At 39.7% G+C, this 20,401-nt stretch overlaps 1 protein-coding gene and 1 pseudogene across 13 annotated transcripts in view; both read right to left on the reverse strand.

Annotated features, from left to right (window-relative positions):
* The window catches only part of SMG7 (SMG7 nonsense mediated mRNA decay factor), a 73,469-nt gene that overhangs the window by 50,614 nt on the left and 2,454 nt on the right, over window positions 1–20,401 (reverse strand). The window lies entirely within an intron of this gene.
* Window positions 10,596–11,877, reverse strand: LOC309633326 (large ribosomal subunit protein uL3 pseudogene; annotated as a pseudogene). Its single transcript has one exon. The product of its transcript is annotated as a large ribosomal subunit protein uL3 pseudogene (transcript).

Genomic DNA, 20,401 nt, shown 5'->3' on the forward strand with positions numbered 1-20,401 from the left:
GTAAGATTAACCTTGAGGACATAATGAAGCTATCAATGCTTGCACATACTTATAATTTTAAGATTAACAGAATTCCAAACAAAGATAGGAAAATGAAAGCAAAAAATGAGTAGACACTAGAATTAAAACAAGTTTTAATGTAAGTAACAGCAGACCAGACTTATTGGAAATGCTAAGAATAAGAGAAAAATAACTGACATTAGGGACAGCATGACAAGACAAAGTACGAAGAATATTTGAAGAAAACAAGGCTGTGACTATATCCTTTGATAGGTAACAGGGAACAAAACTTAGGTTGGAAAAAGAAACAGCAAACAGTCCTTTATATAATGTAAAACACCACATAAATTTAGGTTAGGGAAAAATAAAGTACAACTTCCCAATTTGGAGTAAGAGGATAACATGGGATATGGACAAGTTAATTAACTCAGCCAGCAACAATATTTAAGTTACTGTCTGATTTAACTAAATAAAATAATCTATAAAGTATTATGGTATATATAGTATTCTCTACTTCTAGGTGGTGTCTGAAATTAAAAATAAAAGATACGCAAAAGTCAAATCTGATTTTTCCACCCAAGAACCATTATTTAACCCGTACTTCTAGACATCAGTTTTATCTAGTGAAGCTCCTTTTTTCTTTATTATTTACCTATCTGACTAAAGAAAGGGGTGCTGCACTATAATCAAATAATATAATAAATTAAATCTGATACAAATCATAGAGGGCCTATAGAAGATTGTTATATTGATGGCCCCCAATGAATCATACACCTCCTGGCATCTGCACCACTGTGAACTCTCTTTACACAGTGACCCTGGGCTTGGCCATGTGACTTACTTTGGCCAATTAGACTTTAGGAAGTGTGACACAAACGAAGGCTTGATAAGCACTTGTGTATTTGGGCTTGCCCTTTCGTAATGCCATCACAATGTTATGAAGCAGAGGAGACAGACTACTTGGAGAGAGGAGACCCAGTTTTCCCACCTATCACAGCCATTCCAGTTGACAGTCCAGACATTTGAGTGATGCCATCTTGGACCCTTCAGGTCAGGCTGAGCTGCTGAATGACTGAGCCATCCAACTTGACCTAGATAATCTGTGAGACCTTTGGAGATTTTGAGCAAAGAGGTGACATGACCTAACCTAGATTTTAAGAGGTTCCTCCTGGCCTATATGTTGAGACTTCACTGGCTTGGACCAGTAGGCAGCAGTGGAGAGAGTAAAATCTGATCAGACTCTGACCAACAGCATTTGTTGAGTGAAATTTGAGAGACAGAGAGAGAAAAATCAAAAATGATTCATGGGAATTTGTCATTTACTAGCAACAGGAAGATAATACAAATAGGTGTGGGCGAAGAGTTCATTCTGGACAACAGTGCTTGGCACATGGTGTTATATAACCACTTGCTATTATTTCTTACAACGATGATAACTTTAAGATATACATCCATGTGAATGTACACTGGCAGTTAATTAAAGAGTCTGACATTTAAAGGAAAGGTATGTACTACAGAAATTCATTTGGGAGCCATCAGCATATAGAGACTAGAGATGACAATGGGTCAGTAAAAAGACAGAGAACTAATGACCAGAGAGAAGGGAGGAAAACTTGTTGAAGTTTTATGGTGTCCTAGAAGCCAAATAAAGAAAAGAGCTTCAAAAAAGAGGGTAGAATCGATAAATACTGCTGATGCATCAAGTAAAATGAGGCCTGAGAAATGACTATTGGATTTCGTATGTGGAAGGCACTGAGGATCTTGTTAAGAACAATTTGGGCAGAAAAGTGGGAGCATCAGCCCATGGACTGACTTCAGTGGAAAACAGGAGGAAAGGAACTGAGACTAAAACTGAGTTTAGACACTTTTATCTGGGAAGGAGAGGCAGTAGAGGGAGATGAGAGGGTCAAAAGAGTTTTTAAGATGGAATACATAACATGTTTTTTATGGGATGGAGTGGGATAAATAACAAGGGAAGGAGTCAATGGAGAAAAATAAAGGATGAAAACAAAGTCTCATGAATGCCATAGGGGTTTGTTTAAATATTATAAATGTTTAAAAGGTAAAAAGGTCCCTGAATGAAAGAATAAAATTTAAAGTGAATATACAAAGAAAACTAATAATCATTGGGGACCTAGGTAAACGACAAGTGGATTACATAAACCGTTATCGATTTAATTTTCATAGCAACCTGAGGTAACTACTATTTTTCCAATTTTATAAATAAAGAAACAAAGGCTCAGAGATTTTAGGAAACTTGCCCAAAATCACAAAGATAGTATGAGTGCTAGGACTGGCGTTCAAATCCAGGTGTTATCAGAATTCCAGAACCTAAACTTCATTTATTCATTATTCCATGATGCAATACAGACCTCAATTTTCAACAATTCACATGTTCAAAACTAAACTGTGGAACTTCCCTGGTGGTGCAGTGGTTAAGAATCCACCTGCCAACGTCGGGACACGGGTTTGATCCCTGGTCTGGGAAGATCCCACATGCCACGGAGCAACTAAGCCCGTGCACCACAACTACTGAGCCTGCACTCTAGACCCCACAAGCCACAGCTACTGAGCCTGTGCATCACAACCACTGAAGCCCGTGCGCCTAGAGCCCATACTCTGCAACAAGAGAAGCCACCGCAATGAGAAGCCTGCGCACTGCAACAAAGGGTAGCCCCCCCCAAGGCAACAAAGGGTAGCGCAACTAGAGAAAGCCCATGTGCAACAACGAAGACCCAATGCAGCCAAAAAAAAAAACAAAACACTAAATTGTGACTATTTCATTGCTTATGATTTTATTCAGAGTTTGCCTTTTTAAAAGCATAAGACCCACCCATATTCCCCTTTTCCTTAAACCTGAAAAACTCTTCTCCAGGAAATCTTATTGGTTTTAGCCTCTGGTATACATTCTGTCCCAGAGGTCTCTCTAGTTCTTCTTCCCACTCTCTTCCTCCTCATCACAATGCAAAACAAAAATCCTAATTTCTAGAAATTTTTGATTAATAAGACAATTGACAACACAGGTTTACTATATTTTCTTACATAAATTATATAGGAAAAATAAACATACACAGACTTCAATGGCAACAGCAGAACATTCCTTGGAGTGACCCTAAGTCATCACTACAAGTAATTTGCACTGCAGCTTAGGGCAAAAGCTATTCATAGAAAGAGTTCCTGAATACATGGTTAAAAAGGGGAGGTGATATCTTTGTGGACAAATCTTCATGCTATACAACTTTCTTAGATACCATCTAAAATAAAGATCAAACAAATTTTATTATACTCTCCCACACTGCTCCCCAAAGCAAAGATATAGCCTAGCCTCACTGTGATTCCAACATCACTCAAAACCCACTTTTTAAGTTCTTCTTTGCTAAACAAGAAGAAAAAAAAAAAAAACCCAAAAACCTCTTTAGTTGCAAAACGTACAGTAGATAACATACAATTCTATACCATATTAACAAAATCAAATTACCAGCTCACTTAGGCAACAGATCCAAAGAAATTAAGAGTTTATACCATATCTGGCTCATATCAATTACACAAAAAAATATCTGAAAAGATAATGACAGAATATTTTCCAAATCTGATGAAAGTTATAAACCCAGACATCTAAGAAGCTCAATAAACTTTGAGCATTTGAGCACAAAAGAAAACCATACAAAGGCACTGTAATCAAATGGCTGAAAAGCAATGATAAAGAGAACATCTTAAGAGCAGGCAGAGAAAAAAATAAAGATAAGAATAATGGCAAAATTCTTATCAGAAAAAGTGCAAGCCAGAAGATAATGGAATAATATCTTTAAACTAGCGAAAGAAAAAAAAAGAACAAACCCCAAATCCTATCAATCTATAATTTTATATCCAGCAAAAATATCCTTTAAAACTGAAGGTGAAACAGACATTTTCAGAAACACAAAAGCTGAGAAAATTTGATGCCAATAGATCAATACCATAAGAAATATTAAAAACAAGCTCTTGAGGCTGTTAGAAAATGGTACCAGATGGAAATCTGGAACTACACAAAGAGATGAGGAGTGTCAGAAATAATAAATATGTAAGTAAATGTAACTTTTTTCTTCTTTTTTAAAAATTATTATTATTTTTTTTAAATCTTTGGCTGCGTTGGGTCTTTGTTGCTGCGCACGGGCTTTCTCTACTTGCAGCGAGCGGGGGCTACTCTTCATTGCGGTGTGCAAGCTTCCCCTTGCAGTGGCTTCTCTTGTTGCGGAGCACGGGCTCTAGGCATGTGGGCTTCAGTAGTTGTGGCACACAGGCTCAGTAGTTGGGGCTCGCAGGCTCTAGAGCGCAGGCTCAGTAGTTGTGGCACACTGGCTTAGTTGCTCTGCGGCATGTGGGATTTTCCTGGTCCAGGGCTCGAACCTGTGTCCCCTGCATTGGCAGGCGGATTCTTAACCACTGCGCCACCAGGGAAGTCCTACTGCTTCTTTTTTTAACCAGGTATAAGGCACCATGCTAAGAACTTTTACTCTGTGATCTAATTTATTCCTTCTCAAACCCTAGGAAACATATTATATCCATTCTAAGACTGAGGAAACTGGAATCAAAAGGTTAGATAACTTACCCAAGATCATACACCCAGTTTTCAAACTCAGGGCTGCCAGAAAGTAAAGGCCTTACTCTTAAATCACTATACCTTTAAGTGCTGTGCTTGGCTAATGCTCATATTTGGAGTATCAGGCTAAACTTTCTGATAATATAGCTCCACTTTTAAAAGCAAAGTAACACACTGACAAGGTAAATCCCATGAGAGATAACAGCTTTCGATATAAGAATTATCCTGAACATAACAAGAAAAAGACAAATAGAAAAAGTACCAAATTCAAATAGAGTTAGAAAACAAAACAAAAACAAAACAAAACAAAACAAGGAAACACATGAAGACATAAACAAGGCCAGAGCAGAGAGTCATAACAGACATTAGTAAACTGAAATACATTCATACATGCTTTGAATGAATATTCATCAAATATATGCAAAGATTCCACTATGTATCAGGCACTGCGGAGGCCTTAGGGATACAAGTGTTAGCAAAACAGTCCCTGTCCTCAATTAAAAAAAGAGTCTTTGGAGTTAAAAACAGAAGCCTTTGGTGACCTGACCAAGTATAGTTTCAGTGGAAAGGTAGGGGTAGAAACCAGAGAACAATGGGTTGAGGGAGTCAGTATAGACCATGTTTATAAGGTGATAAATGGGGAAGATAAATATAGAACAAATGCTAGGGAAGGACAGGTTAAGGGAAGCTTGCTCAAATGTTTATGACAAAGCTCCAATTAAGGAGGGAAAAGGTTGAATATAAAAAAAGTCTATGGGCTTCCCTGGTGGCGCAGTGGTTAAGAATCCACCTGCCAATGCAGGGGACACGGGTTAGAGCGCTGGTGCGGGAAGATCCCACATGCCAGTGGAGCAACTAAGCCCATGCTCCACAACTACTGAGGCTGCGCTCTAGAGCCTGTGAGCCACAACTACCGAAGCCCGCGCACCTAGAGCCCATGCTCCACAACAAGACTGCAGTAAGAAGCCCGCACACGCAATAAGAAGCCCGCACACGCAACAAAGAGTAGCCCCAGCTCGCCGCAACTGAAGAAAGCCCGCGCTCAGAAACGAAGACCCAATGCAGCCAAAAGTAAATAAATAAATTAAAAAAAAAAAAGTCTATGAGATCCAGAGCAAAAAACAAAGAAAACCACCTTAATAAGGAGGATGAGAACCTTTTCCTTTCTAAGAGCGACAGAGGCAAGGACTAGTAGAGGAAGGAACAGGAAGCAGATCAGTCCCACCAAAAGGTTTTTATTTTTATCTTCAAATAAAGACCATTTGCTAAGAGAGTAAAACTTCAAGAAAACAGCGAAAGTTTAACTACTGTAAAGAAATGGGCAAGACTGGGGGGAAAAAGAACTAATAGATATTGAAGTGGAAGACTGCATTTAAACAAGTGGCCAGTCTGTAAGATGTTTTTTCCAGTGAGGCTATCCATAATACCCAAAGAAGCATATTTTCAGAATCATTCAGAGCAGATCTTCCTAGACAAGTGAGCCGGGAGGACAAGAGGACTGAGGATACTGGTAAGACAGGTTAAAGTAATATATCAAAAAATGGGCGGAAGAGCAAAAACAGGAGGAGGAAGAAAAGAAAAAAGCAAGAAGTGACTAATCGCGAAAAATTTGGAATCTACACTGGAAGTCCTGAACAGAGAAGCAGCTGGATTAATGCGGATCAGGCTGTGGTCAAAATGGAATGGCTGAATGTAAGACTTTAGAGGTAGAAGAATTCTGAAGAATAACAAAGTCTAAGATATAATATGGACATACATAAAGGTTAATATATTAAAGAGAAAGATTAAGAGAGAAAAGAACAGAAAAAGGAGAGCTGCATTTTAAAGAATGTTCTAAGAAAACATCAGTTCTATGAGCTGTGACATAGCTTTGGAAACACCAACCTCTATCTCCCTCTTGGAGGTTCATAATATACATTAGCATGTTATAAGCTATGAGAAGTCTTAAATAAAGAATCCAGTTTAACCCCGTATTTTGAAATTTATTTTACCTTGGATATATTGAGAACCCTAACATATATGAATTTCCCGTGTTCAGCGGAATACACTCTGGGAAATGCTAGAGTATTGGATAGACTTGTCTGTGTGTAATACAAGTAAAGACATCAAGGAATCTGCTTCAAAAAAAAGGTGAGATCATGAGACCTTCAGTACTGGTGAGGATGTACGGAAACAGGTACTTTTCAAACACTGCTAGGGCCAGAATAAACAGTACAAACTTTCTGTCAACATCTACCAGGCATTATTTCCCTATTGCTGCTGTAACAGATTACCACAAATTTAGTGGCTTACAACAACACAAATTTTATTCTCTTACAGGTCTGAAAGTCAGAAGCCTGAGTGAGTCTCGGTAAAAATCAAGGTATCACCATGGCTGTGCTGCTTTCTGGAAGCTCTAGAGAAGAAACCTAGTTTTTGCGTTTTCCTTGTTCTTGAGACTACCTGCATTCTTTGGCTTGTGACCCCCTTCTATTCCAACAGGATGTTATCCTCTGTGGTTCTTCTCTTTTCTTTTCTTTTAAATTTATTTATTTACTTATTTTTTGGCTGCTTTGGGTCTTCGTTGTTGCACGCGGGCTTTCTCTAGTTGAGGCGAGCAGGGGCTACTCTTCGTTGCAGTGCGTGTGCTTCTCATTGCGGTGGCTTCTCTCGTTGTGGAGCACAGGCTCTAGGTGCGTGTGCTTCAGTAGTTGTGGCACGTGGGCTCAGCAGTCATGGCTCTCAGGCTCTAGAGAACAAGCTCAGTAGTTGTGGCACACAGGCTTAGTTGCTCTGCGGCATGTGGGATCTTCCCAGACCAGGGCTCGAACCCGTGTCCCCTGTATTGGCAGGCAGATTCTTAACCACGGTGCCACCAAGGAAGTCATGTCTCTCTGGTTCTGATTCTTCTGCCTCCTTCTTCCACAGTTAAAGGATTCTTGTGATTACACTGGGCCCACCAAAAAATCCATGATAATCTCTTTATTTTAAAGTCAGCTGATTAGCAACCTTAATTTCTTTCCCCTTGCCATGTAACATAATATATTCATAAGTTCTGGGGATCAGGATGTAGACGTCTTTTGGGAGCCGCGTTATTCTGCCTACCACACTTAACAAATTATTTTGAAATGTGCAAATCTTGTCATTCAAATAAGCATGCACAAGAATATGTGTGTACCAGGATGTTCATTACAGCATTTTTTAATAATAATAAAGTATTGGAAACAAGACACATTTTCATTGTTAGGAATTCAGTTTAGAAAATTACAGTACTCCTGTAATTTTCAGCATGCTGACATTTCCAATGATGCTTTAGATATATAATTATGAACATGTCTTTGATAAAATGTCAAGTGACAAAAGAAAGATTACAAACTATATAAATTAGAACAATCCCAGTTGTTAAAACTATATACATACATATGTTTATACAAATATGTGAATGCTAATATATATATAAAAAAATAACTGAAAGGCTACACAACCCTGGATGGTAGGGTGACCATAAGTGCCTGTGTGCCTGGAACAGTCCAGATTTATGCCTCATGTTCCAGCAATAATTAGCACTCTCTTTCACTGTTACATGATCGCTCTTAAAATTTTCTGGGTTTTGTTTTGTTTAAAACAAGTATGTATTACTTTACTGGATGTAGAAGTGGCAAGAACCAGATCTATATTACACGTGAAATTTTAAAAAACTAAAGTAATTTTTAAGAAATATGTTTTCTAATATATGAATCTGCAAACACTAATTGTGAATCATCTAAATTATATATATATATTATACCACTTGACAGCATCAATGGCAAATAGATATCAAAAGGGAAAATTTTTCATTTTTAAGAGCACTGCCCAAGTGTGTACAGTGGACAAGGAGGGAGCAGATTAAGGCCAATGCCAACTCTGCCACTAATGAGGTACTCATTTTCCTTCTCTACAAAATGCCAATCCAGTTATGTAAGGTTATTGGATAGAAGAACTTAAGAAGACAATTATATAAAAGCATTCTGAAAAGTATAAAGCACTAGTAAAATGTAAGATGATACTCTTGAGGAATAAAACAGCCTACTTCACAGTTAAGACCTGTCAACTGCCTTCTACCCATTTAAGGCACAATTGCTGCCAACCAACTCAAAGACTACATTAACAAGTTTTAAGGTATATATTCATATTCAGAAATGCAGAAAATGAAAACAATGCATAAATTAGGCTCTTTACCCACCTAGAACTATGGTGGGTTTTATATATACATCTTCCCATGTAATTCTCCAAATACTTCTATCATTGTCATTTTATAGACAGGAAAATACAGAGCAAAGAGCTAAAACTAGAGAGGTTTAAGGTCACACAGCAGAGCTGGGATCTGAACTCAGGACAACCTAAATACAAATTAGGCCAATCTTAATTCAAAGGCTTTGCTCATTTAACTCACTACACTATGTTGCTTTCATAGGAAGCCAAAAAAAAAACCCTGTATGGGTTTACAGACAACCTAATTAACATATTTTTAATTAGCAAGTGACTAACATGTTAACATTTTCAGAATCTATGACCAATATGCCTTAACCTTTGAGTTGTGCTTCTTAATATTCTGACCTTTTATCACGGAATAGCAAAGTGAAACTAATGATTATTTTAGACAAATAATATTATTATTTCATTTATCTAAACTAAGCAGAATTTTCTTTTTGGTGGGGGGGGGTCCGCACTGTGTGGCTTGTGGGATCTTAGTTCCCTGAGCAGGGATTGAACCTGGGCCCTCGGCAGTGAGAGCATGGAGTCCTAACGACTGGACCGCCAGGGAATTCCCTAAACTAAGCAGAATTTGAGAAATATGTATTTTAGATATTAAAACACAAAATTTTCACTTTAAAATATCTACACAAACTGTGTATGTGTGCAGAAATACAAAATTTTGCAGATGCCCTAAGATACTTTTTTTTTTTCCTAAGATACTTTTTATATCCAAATTCATCCTGTGGTGGTTCTCTTAGCACTATGCTTTTTATCTTTCCCCACCCGCAATAAAAATATTTTCAAGTAAGTATACCTCTAACTCATCTTTTCTTTGAATACCATCTTCCAATTCCATTTTACTCTGATTATCTTATATCTCATCACCACACAGTATCTCAAAGAAAATTTGGTTAGTTGTTGCCTGGTGAAGAACTAAATAATAATTCATGACCTTTCTAAGAGGCAGTATTAGTAAAACACATTCTAATATACTATATTCCAACTAACATAGCACTGAAATAGTAGGACTTTGGGAAGAGGAAGGATGGAAAAAGGACTCAACTTATATGGTCAGTGAACCCATGGAGTTTTTGGAAATAGACTGAAGATATTAATGCATCAATACAGCAATTCTTTAAATATAATAGATTTCAGAATCATGCTTCTCACTTAAGACAGACACTACAGAAGAGAAAATGCCATCAAGAACTGTGGGAACAAAATGTTAATGATCAAAAAGGGTCTACAACGGTTTTTTTCCTTTATGACAGACTTGAAAAAGTTAAATCCAAAGAGACTTCACTTAATGTTCTGATCTCATCCCCCAATGCTACAGAACTCCTTTCCTCACCTCCACCTTCCATGTTTGATCTCAACAGGTGAGGGATTCTATAAAATAAGTCTATAAACCTAAAGTTATTTTCAGAATATTCATGTATTCATTAAAACTCCCCCCATAATAATTTAATAATGTTCCAAATAACTAATTTTTGCCTAAGATGAGGCTACTGTCAAAAACATGGAAAGGAAATTTAAATATTTATGTATCTTAAAGGAAGTACTGGAGGCACTACATAAATTTCTCATGTCTTCATATTCTAGTAGAAATATATACAACATACATCAGCCATTTAAGTATAAATTATTCCTGTAAGACTAATGAAAGGTTTATTTAAAGAGAACCTTAGACTCCCAAAGGAAATGCAGAATGAGATTTAGAGTTCCTCCAACACACGGTCCCCAAGCATTTACTCATTCTGTCTGCTACATTCTTCCCTTCTTTCTTTTTTTTTCCTCCTCCCCACTGGGAAATAACTTTATTGAGATTCTACCAGCTGTATAATCTGTTCTGACATTAGGCCCCTTCTTCCTTTGCAATTCAGTCCTTCTTAAGTGGTCCCATGAACGCTTTCTTCTCCTCCACAGTCTGGAAGCGGCCATGGCCAAATTTGGAGGTGGTGTCAATAAACTTGAGGTCAATCTTCTCCAGGGCCCGCCGTTTGGTCTGCACCAGCAAGGACTTGCGAAGGGTGAGCACTCGCTTCTTGGTTCCCACCACGCAGCCTTTGAGCATGACAAAGTCATTGGTCACTTCACCGTAGTGGACAAAGCCACCCAGAGGGTTGATGCTCTTGTCAGACAGATCGTAATCAGTAAAGGCATTGTTCTTGATCAGTTTGCCATCCTTGATGAGGTAGCCCTGGCCAATCTTGTAGATCTTCTTGTTGATCTCGGTGCAGTGATGGTAGCCTTTCTGCCCGGCCCGAGCCACAGAGAAGGCCACCTGTGCAGGATGCCACGCCCCAATACAGGCAACCTTGCACAGCCCGCGGTGGGTCTTACGGGGCAGCTTCTTGGTGTGCCAACGGCTGGTGACTCCTTTGTAGCCTTTGCCCTTGGTCACCCCAATGACATCAATCATCTCATCCTGCCCAAACACTTGGTTCACAGGGACCTGCTGCTCTAGCCTCTCTCGGGCCCAGTCCAGTTTTTCGGCCACAGTGCCTCCGTTCACCTGGGTCTCCATGAGGTGGGCCTTCTTCTGGCATAGAGGAAGCAGGCGCATCTGGGTGTGGGCAATGACATAGATGACCTGGCAGTACTTCTTCATGCTGCTCAAGTCCCTCTCCAGCTGCTTCTTGACATCTACATCCTGCCACTTCTTGCAGTATTTGGTGAAGGCCTTCTTCTTAGATTTACGCCAGTTCTTATAGAAGCGCCTTTTGCATTCATCACTGATATGCTCAGCAAAGATGGGTCTTAAAGGTCCGGAGGCCTCGAGGTGTTTCCACATAGCCCACATTGCCCACAATGACCATGGGCAGTGTCTCCACGATGGTCACAGCCTCCACAACTTCCTTCTTGTTCACCTTGGACCCTGGCCTATCGACCTCCCTCACAATGTGGGTCATGCCAGCCTTGTAGCCGAGGAAGGCTGTGAGGTGCACAGGCTTGGAAGAGTCATCCTTGGGGAAGCTCTTCACCTTCCCGCGGTGCTGGCTGCTGCGCTTCCGAGGCAGGAAGCCCAGGGACCCATGCCTGGGAGCGGAGAACTTCCTGTGAGACATCCTGCCGTCGGATGCTGCCGGTAGAGCTGCTCTTCTTTCTTTACCTGACTAATCCTACTCATCCTGTAAGACTGAGCTCATGAGTTCAACTCCAGAAGCTATCTCTGAACTCGCAGGCAGTAAAAGTTCCACTTCCCTCAATATACTCATCCCTCGAAAACATTTACCTTGGTATTTACCACATTACAGCTGCCCCTTGGTATCAGCAGGGGATTGATCCCCAAATGCTCAAGTCCCTTATATAAAATGGTGTAGTATTTGCATATAGCCTTTGTACATCCTCCCCAACCTCCTGTATACTTTAAAGCATCTTTAGATTACTTATAATACCTAATCCAATGTAAATGCTATGTAAATAGCTGTAAATACAATGTAAATGCTACGTACACAGTTGCCTGCACTTGGCAAATTCATGTTTTGCTTTTTGAACTTTCTGAAAAATTTTTTCCCCAATATTTTCCATCCGCAGTTGGTTGTATCCACCAATGTGGAACCCGCAGATACAGAGGGCCAACTGTATATTGAAATATCTGTGCAACATTCATCTCCCTCAGGAGACCACTAGCCTAAGAAACAAAAATCAGTTCATTTGCCTTTATATTCTTAGAGCCTAGCACTGGCATTCGTAAGTATTCCATAAATGTTTTGCAAAAATGAAACAAAAGCATGAAAACTCTATTCAACACCCATTATGTACATTATGCATTTAAAAATTGCTGAGACATGATCTCTATCATACTCAGTCTAGCTGCAGAGATAATTCACTTATATAAAAAAAAGAGGTCACTACAAATTTAAGAAATTATAAGTACCAAATGACTGAGAAACAGGAAATGCTACAGAAAGTCAATGACTGCAGAAATCACCTGGGTGGACATGAAATATTCACACAGAAGGTGAAACTTAAGAGAGTGGAGGATAGTACCTCCTGCAGGGGAAATGGCCTTGGAAGACAGATTAAAGCAGGAGTGGATAAGCCATGTTTAGAAGACAATGAGTAGATTACTCTAGCTAGGGCAGTTGACTCTTTTCAAAAGGTAAGGAGATATGTGACAGAGATAGATGAGGGTCACTTTATGGAAGGCCAAGAATGCCAAACTAAGGAGTTGAAGCCAGGGAAAGCCACATACAAATGCTTTTCAGGAATAATAATGTAAATAGAAGCAATGCAAAATTAATTGGCGGGGGGGGGGGGGGGGGGACAGGTGGTGGAGTCTGAAGGAGAACCGGAATTTAGTAAACACATGTGAACTTTTTTTTGTTTTTAAAGATTGACCACAATTTTTTTTTTTTTTGACCACAATTTTATGAGATCAATGTTCAATTTAAAGATAAAGAAATCAAGACCCAGAGATGTTGTTAGTTCAAAAACAGAGAACGTAGTGGGTAGTGTTTAAAAACCCAAAGTCAATGCTTTCTTCTTGCTACTTGCAAGAACTGCAGGCAAGATACAAGGTGAATACTATTTCAACAGTATGCATATAAATTGACAGTGCTGGAAATGAAAAAGAACAGACAACAGGAAGGCAGCATTTCCAAAGTGGTGTACGTGTGGAAGAGGGTGAGGAAAAAACTGGGAGAACTCAAAGATGACTGCAAGGTTTTAAACCTGAATGGGAGGATGGGGAGTGGCAGCACCAATGAGGAAAATGAGAAAACATGAGGGATGGGGGAGAAGAGAAGGGTAAGGGTTAATTAAGAGTCTACCTTTAAGAGTGCTGACTTTGCTGTGACAGAAAGACTTCCAAAATTAGGAATGTCCAGAAGGCAGAGGTGCAAAATTATCAATTAGTCAGTGCCAGTGGCTAATTTTCAGGCATTATATTGACACATAGCTAAAACTTACATGCTTCCTATATGCCAGAACCATCCCAAGCCCTTTACATGTTAACTCACTTGACCTTTATAACGCTGAGAGATAGATGCTACCACCACCCTCACTTTTCAGATGTGGACACTGAGGTGCAGAAAACTTAAGCCGCTTGCTCAAGCTAATGCAGCTCGTAAGTGTTAGAGCTGTGCTTTGGATCCAGGCAGTTCTGCCCCAGAGACTATGCTCCAAACCAGTGGTCCCCAACCTTTTTAGCACCAGGGACCGGTTTTACGGAAGACAATTTTTCCACGGATTGGGGGGGGATGGTTTCAGGATGATTCAAGTGCATTACATTTATTGTGTACTTTATTTCTATTATTATTACACTGTAATATATAATGAAATAGTTACACAACTCACCATAATGCTGACAGGAGGCAGAGCTCAGGTGGTAATGCAAGTGATGAGGAGTGGCTGTAAATACAGGTGAAGCTTTGCTAGCTCGCTCGCCAGCTGCTCACCTCCTGATGTGCAGCCCGGTTCCTAACAGGCCACGAACCGATGGCGGACCATGGCCTGGGCATTGGGAACCTCTGCTCTAAACCACTATACTCACTATACTCAATTGCACTTTGTTATGTATGATCTTATGCTTATGCTTATTTCACTAAATAGTTTATAAACTCTCTGAATGGCAGGCATGGTATCTTTCACCAATTTGTCTCTGCAGGACTTAGTACAATGATTTATACTAAGTAGGTGCCTGATAGATTTTAAACAATGATGATGGGGTGACAGCAAAGTACTGTGATTTCTGAGGAAAGAAAATGTTGAAAGAAAATAGAGGAATATGGCCATGCTTTTCTTTTTGCCATAAGTGGGGTGAGGTGGACCAGGAAAGTAAGATAAAATAAGAATCAGAATCTCAGAATCAGAATCTCAGTGCTAAAAACAACAGAGCTCACGAAGTTCCTGTATGGCCGCTGTGCGTACATCAGAGCAGCTATGAACTATGCGGTAATTATGTACTTACTTATAGGCCTGGTAAAACTACTTGAGAGTATATTCTCATTTCATCTGCAGGGACCTGGGATATATCCTGGTGCTAACTGAATGTTTACTGATGGGATGGATGGATGGATATGAGAGGGACACAGAAAGACTGAGAGAAAGGAAAGCAAAAGTCTGTGTGTGAGAGAGGAAAACAATCAATGGATGAATTTGGCCATTAGGTCTTTGGCATCTTTGGAAAGGTTAATTCCAATAAAGTGCTAAGGAAAAATAGCTGGATTACAAGGGACTAAGGAAAAGAAGATGGTAAATAAAAGGAAAAACACAGTACAGGGCAAACTTGAAATTGTTAGCCATAAAAGAAAGGTAAGGAAGGACAGAACTTAAAAGGAAAACGGGAACAGGAAAGAATTTTTAAGAGAAGGCTGATATTGGTCCACAAAAGAGAAGACAAGTAAAGGGAATAATTAAAAAGACTAAAAGAAGAGAGACAGCACATCTGAAATAAGGTTCTGGAGGAATAATATATAAGCAAGAGCAGAGGTAAAGAAAGGCATTCTGCAGGACTCTACTAGCCAAACTGCTTTTCCCTTTTCGAGACCTATACCAGCCATCAAGTCTTCAGGAACTACCACTTCACATATCTCTAGTTCTCTGTCCATAACCAATCTTATGTAAGAAAAACTTAGAAAGGCCTGGCCAGAATTCTAATGTCATATATTAAATGTGAGTGAATAAAATTTTTTAAAATGTATTTGGAATAAAGGAGCCATGAGATGCCTGAAATGTCAATTTACCCAATAATCCACTTTTTAAAAGTCCCATCCATATTTCAAAACCCAGATAAAATCTCACCTCCTCCAAGATACCTTCCTCACCCCAACTCCATTGGAATAAAGTTCTTTTTCCCTAAACTTACACGGTACCTGTTTCTCTATCATAGCTCTTACCAGTTCATACACTATTATAGTTACTTAAATGTCTTTCTCTAGTATCTTTGAGTTTCCCATAGGCAAAGCCCCTATAATTGTGCTCTGCACATACTAAGTGTTCAAAAACTGCCAGTAAGGGCTTACCTGGTGGCGCAGTGGTTGAGGGTCTGCCTGCCAATGCGGGGGACACGGGTTCGAGCCCTGGTCTGGGAGGATCCCACATGCCGCGGAGCGGCTGGGCCCGTGAGCCACAGCTACTGAGCCTGCGCGTCTGGAGCCTGTGCTCCGCAACAAGAGAGGCCGCGATAGTGAGAGGCCCACGCACCGCGATGAAGAGTGGCCCCCGCTTGCCGCAACTAGAGAGAGAGCCCTCGCGCAGAGGCAAAGACCCAACGCAGCCATAAATAAAAAAAAAAAAACTGCCAGTAAAATAAAACACAACTTTTTAAAAAATATATTTAAAACTTGTACAAGTTTCTATGGGTGAAGTCTAACATAGTAACTAGCCTATTACTACCTAAGAGAAAACTGCTAAGAGAAGCCTTAGAAATAATCTGTGGCTTGAAGGAGAAGAAAAACACATGAATCTAAGTGAATTTGCACCCACAGGGAACTTCTGGCAACGTGTGGAAACATTTTTGGTTGTCGCAAATTGGGGAGAATGAGACTGGCATCTAGTGGGTAGAGGCCAGGGATGATGTTAAACATCCTGCAACGCACAGGATTGCACCCTGCAACAAGGAAGTATCTAGCACAAACCCTGAACAACACTGCTACCTAGTCTACCTGAGGTTCCCAAAGTTTTCTTAACCTAGTCACCTACTCTTTCCACTGACTTAAAAACTGGGTCTCAGGGAAGGTGAAAACAACCTGCCTAAGCAGCTCCACTTACATGTTAACAAGAAAGGAGTTGGTTACAAGTTCTCACTTACCATGTGACATGTTTGCCAAAATGCCATCCCTGTATTTTTCTGTAACTGTTGATTAGCCCTTCTTAGTTATATATAACCTCCTAGATCACTGTTAAGTCTATCCACAACAATTCAGCAACTAAATTAAAATATACCTTGATTACAAAACTTAAATGGCAATATGTGATGACCATCTGCCAAAATACCCACCGACAGATGAACAATCCACTATCCAAAAGACATCTGCTTAATAGTCTATTCTCTGAAAAAGATCAATCAGTTAAACAAACCCACCTAAACTTTCAGGTACTCATGCATGCCACCAATAACAAAAATCTGAAAGGCTAGCCACGTTTAGAGATGTAGTTGGAGGCTGCAAATGGTATTTCTCCACCATAAAACAAACTATCCCTTTTCAAGTCTGAACTCCCCTCCACCCCAAAATTGCCTCATGACAAACTTGCTACACTAGTGCGTCCATATCTTATTATAACATATCTTAAAAAACAAAACAAAAACTCAGCAAATGCTTCATCCACCATGAAGGTAAAACACAGCAGCTGTTAGAAAGCAACGAAACACAGGCTAGGACAGGAAGTATACATTTTGAATCCAACCGAAACCACAAGGGAGGCAGAAATTAACTGCTAAAATAATTTAGCCTGTTAATATCCAAGCAGGTAAAATGCTATTAACATTATTATAACAAAAAATAGACTTATAAAGCCTCAAGAGAGGGTCATTTTTTTTTCAAACAATTTTCCCATGTTTGGTAAATCGGCCACGTTTGGCTGATTTTCTGGGACCAAAGCTATTTTAAATCCTGGGCATGGGAGTGGGAGGGGGCTGGATGGGTCAGGGGGAGACTTCTCAACCATGTGAATTAATATCAGTGTGTACTATAGGACTTCTTGAAGCTTCTAGCAACAGTGAATATCCAGTCCAGCATTACCAGATTCTTCCAGAACCTGGAGCCCACCCTATTTAGTATATTTATTTCTCCCAAATGATCCCATGAACTTGTTCCCCTCCCCAGGCTAGAATAAGACTCTGCTTGTTAATTTATCCAGTCTCATCCCCTCCCTTTACCTCCCTCTGTCTCAAGATTTACAGTGACAAATTTTATCTTACAATATACTGGATATTTTAATTAGTATTTAAATGACAGCCATTTTTCTGCTGTCTCAGAAAAACAACCTTGTGGATGTTATATTACTTCTACTTCTGGTAACAAAGTTTCTGACAAAGAAATGTGCAACTGGAATGCAGCTCTCCACCCATAGAGGTATCATGCAAAAAATTTCTAACAAAACAGACAATTTGGGCTTCCCTGGTGGCGCAGTGGTTGAGAATCTGCCTGCCAATGCAGGGGACACGGGTTCGAGCCCTGGTCTGGGAAGATCCCACATGCCACGGAGCAACTGGGCCCGTGAGCCACAATTACTGAGCCTGCGCGTCTGGAGTCTGTGCTCCGCAACAAGAGAGGCCGCGATGGTGAGAGGCCCACGCACCGCGATGAAGAGTGGTCCCCACTTGCCGCAACTAGAGAAAGCCCTCGCACAGAACCGAAGACTCAACACAGTCATAAATAAATAAATAAATAAAAGAACGTGAATTTCTAAAAAAAAAAAAACAGACAATTTGTAGGCCTTTCCTGTCAAGTGGTCTAACACCAGGGATCAACTTCAAGTGGATCCCACAGAAAAACCTTCAGCATAAAAAGAAATTAAAGATAAAAAGAGGAGAACAGTGGAGGAAAGAGGGAGGGGAGTATGAACAGTTGCCTCCCACAGTCACAGCAGATGTCATTCAGTGGCACCGGTGCCACCTTGTACCATCAGATTTGACCTGTTTGACTGGTATTCCCTATGGCTATGATTGTCCCACTATCTCATCTTCCAAAACAACTTCAATGATACCTTTCCTGTATGGTACTTCAATACATTCCCCCACCCATTTTTCCAACTTTGACATGTTAATTTCCATATTTCTATTCTTTCAAATGCTATTCTTTTAAAGCATGAAATTACACCTCACCTACTATCTTCTCTATGGCCTATTCTCACCCTTCTTCCACCCTTCTCAAATGAACTATATTCAATACACCCTTTTCTTTTACTCAACAAAGATGTCAAAGTCTTTACAAATCTTTCCATTTTGTCATAAATCAAAAGAGAAAACACTGAATTTTTCTTCAATTCGAGTATTAAATTTCCAATGTTATTCAGTCTAGAAGCCCCATATTTAAGACCATTTCTTATTTTTATAAAATATAAGAAAGTATTCTCAACTTAATCATTTGGATAGGAGTCCTATTGGGTCTCCTATTTCAAAAAATGACACTCCCCTTCTAACAAAAAAAATTTCATCATCCTTTCCTGCCCAGAACATCACCCATCCATAGGATAGGTTTTCTCTCCTTTCATCTATGCTCTACTTCTACAACTCAAGACTAATTCAGTCCCCTTGCTGTTGAATTCCCTCTTTCTTTATCTTACTGATGCTTCTTACTGCATATCCTCATTTCTCACTCTTTTGAAACTGCCATCTTACCACCCCACCATTTCAACACCAGACACCCCAGCTCATTTACTCTAAGAAATTAATTCAGCTGAGACAAAACTATTTCATCTACATGAGGGAAGATCTGTAGCTGTGCAGTCTAAAAATTGCCCAGTCATGGTCGTACACCACTGACAAAGGTAGACAACAAAACTCTTCCTAAAGTGAAAGTCACAAAGAATAACTGCTATACCCCCAACCATGCTCACTCAGCAATACCCAGCATTCTCCCTGGGTTGTCTATAAAAACCAATGGTTCCATATGCATCAAAGAAAAGAAAGCGAACATAATGCTTCCCTGAACATAGTCTCTAGTCTCTCACAGTAGACTTTATTTTTTAATTTTTAATATAATTTTTAAAGGTTACTTTCCATTTACAGTAATTACAAAATATTGGCTATATTCCCCATGTTGTACAATACATCCTTGAGCCTGTCTTACACCCAATAGTTTGTACCTCCCACTCTTCCACACCTATACTGCACCCCACTCCATCCCCACTGGTAACCACTAGTTACTCACAGCACTTTACTTTAAATGGAATGATTATCTAAAGAAGAGAAAGAGGGAAATTCTGGCTGGTGCAAGCCTTACTTTATTACCTCTTCCCATCTCTGCCTCCGACTACTACTAGCCCTAAGACTTGCTTTATTTACTTAGGATAGATGAACAAGATTGAGGAAAGACTGGCTCTCAGGAATTTTTAAGTGATTCCAGGTCCTACGCCTGTTCAATTTTTGCCTATTCAACTTTAGCTGGAAAATTTAGGCTAAACATTGTGTTCATTCTTATTCTTTTCTCCCTCCTTCAATGAATTAAATTCATCTCAAGGTGTCTACTACTGATTCCGCAACCTAAGGATAAGTCTTCCTTACCATGCGGACTTTAAAAACATAAGATACATTAACACAGAAGCCTCTCAAAGCCAACTGATCTTCCCATTAAAAATACCACCACTCTCCCAATCTGCTTTTCATCATACCTTTCCAGTCCCACTGCCACCACCTTATTTCTAACCCTTAACTGCCCACTACACAGATTCATCTTCCTAATACATAGCCATGAACATGTGATTTCCCTTCTAAACAAATCATCTCAGATTCTCCACTGTCCACCCATTTTAACCATAAACTACAGACCATTATATTCAAGATACTCTCAAATATGGGCACCTAATCAAATAGGCTTTCCCTGACCACCGTTGTTTATAAAAAACAGCACATCCCTGTCTTGCTTTATTTTTCTTCCTAGTACCTGTCACCACCTGGTAAATATATTTATCTGTTCATATGTTTATTTGTTGCATCCT

Source organism: Balaenoptera borealis (assembly GCF_965194805.1).
Source record: "Balaenoptera borealis genome assembly, chromosome: 1".
Classification (NCBI taxonomy): domain Eukaryota; kingdom Metazoa; phylum Chordata; class Mammalia; order Artiodactyla; family Balaenopteridae; genus Balaenoptera; species Balaenoptera borealis.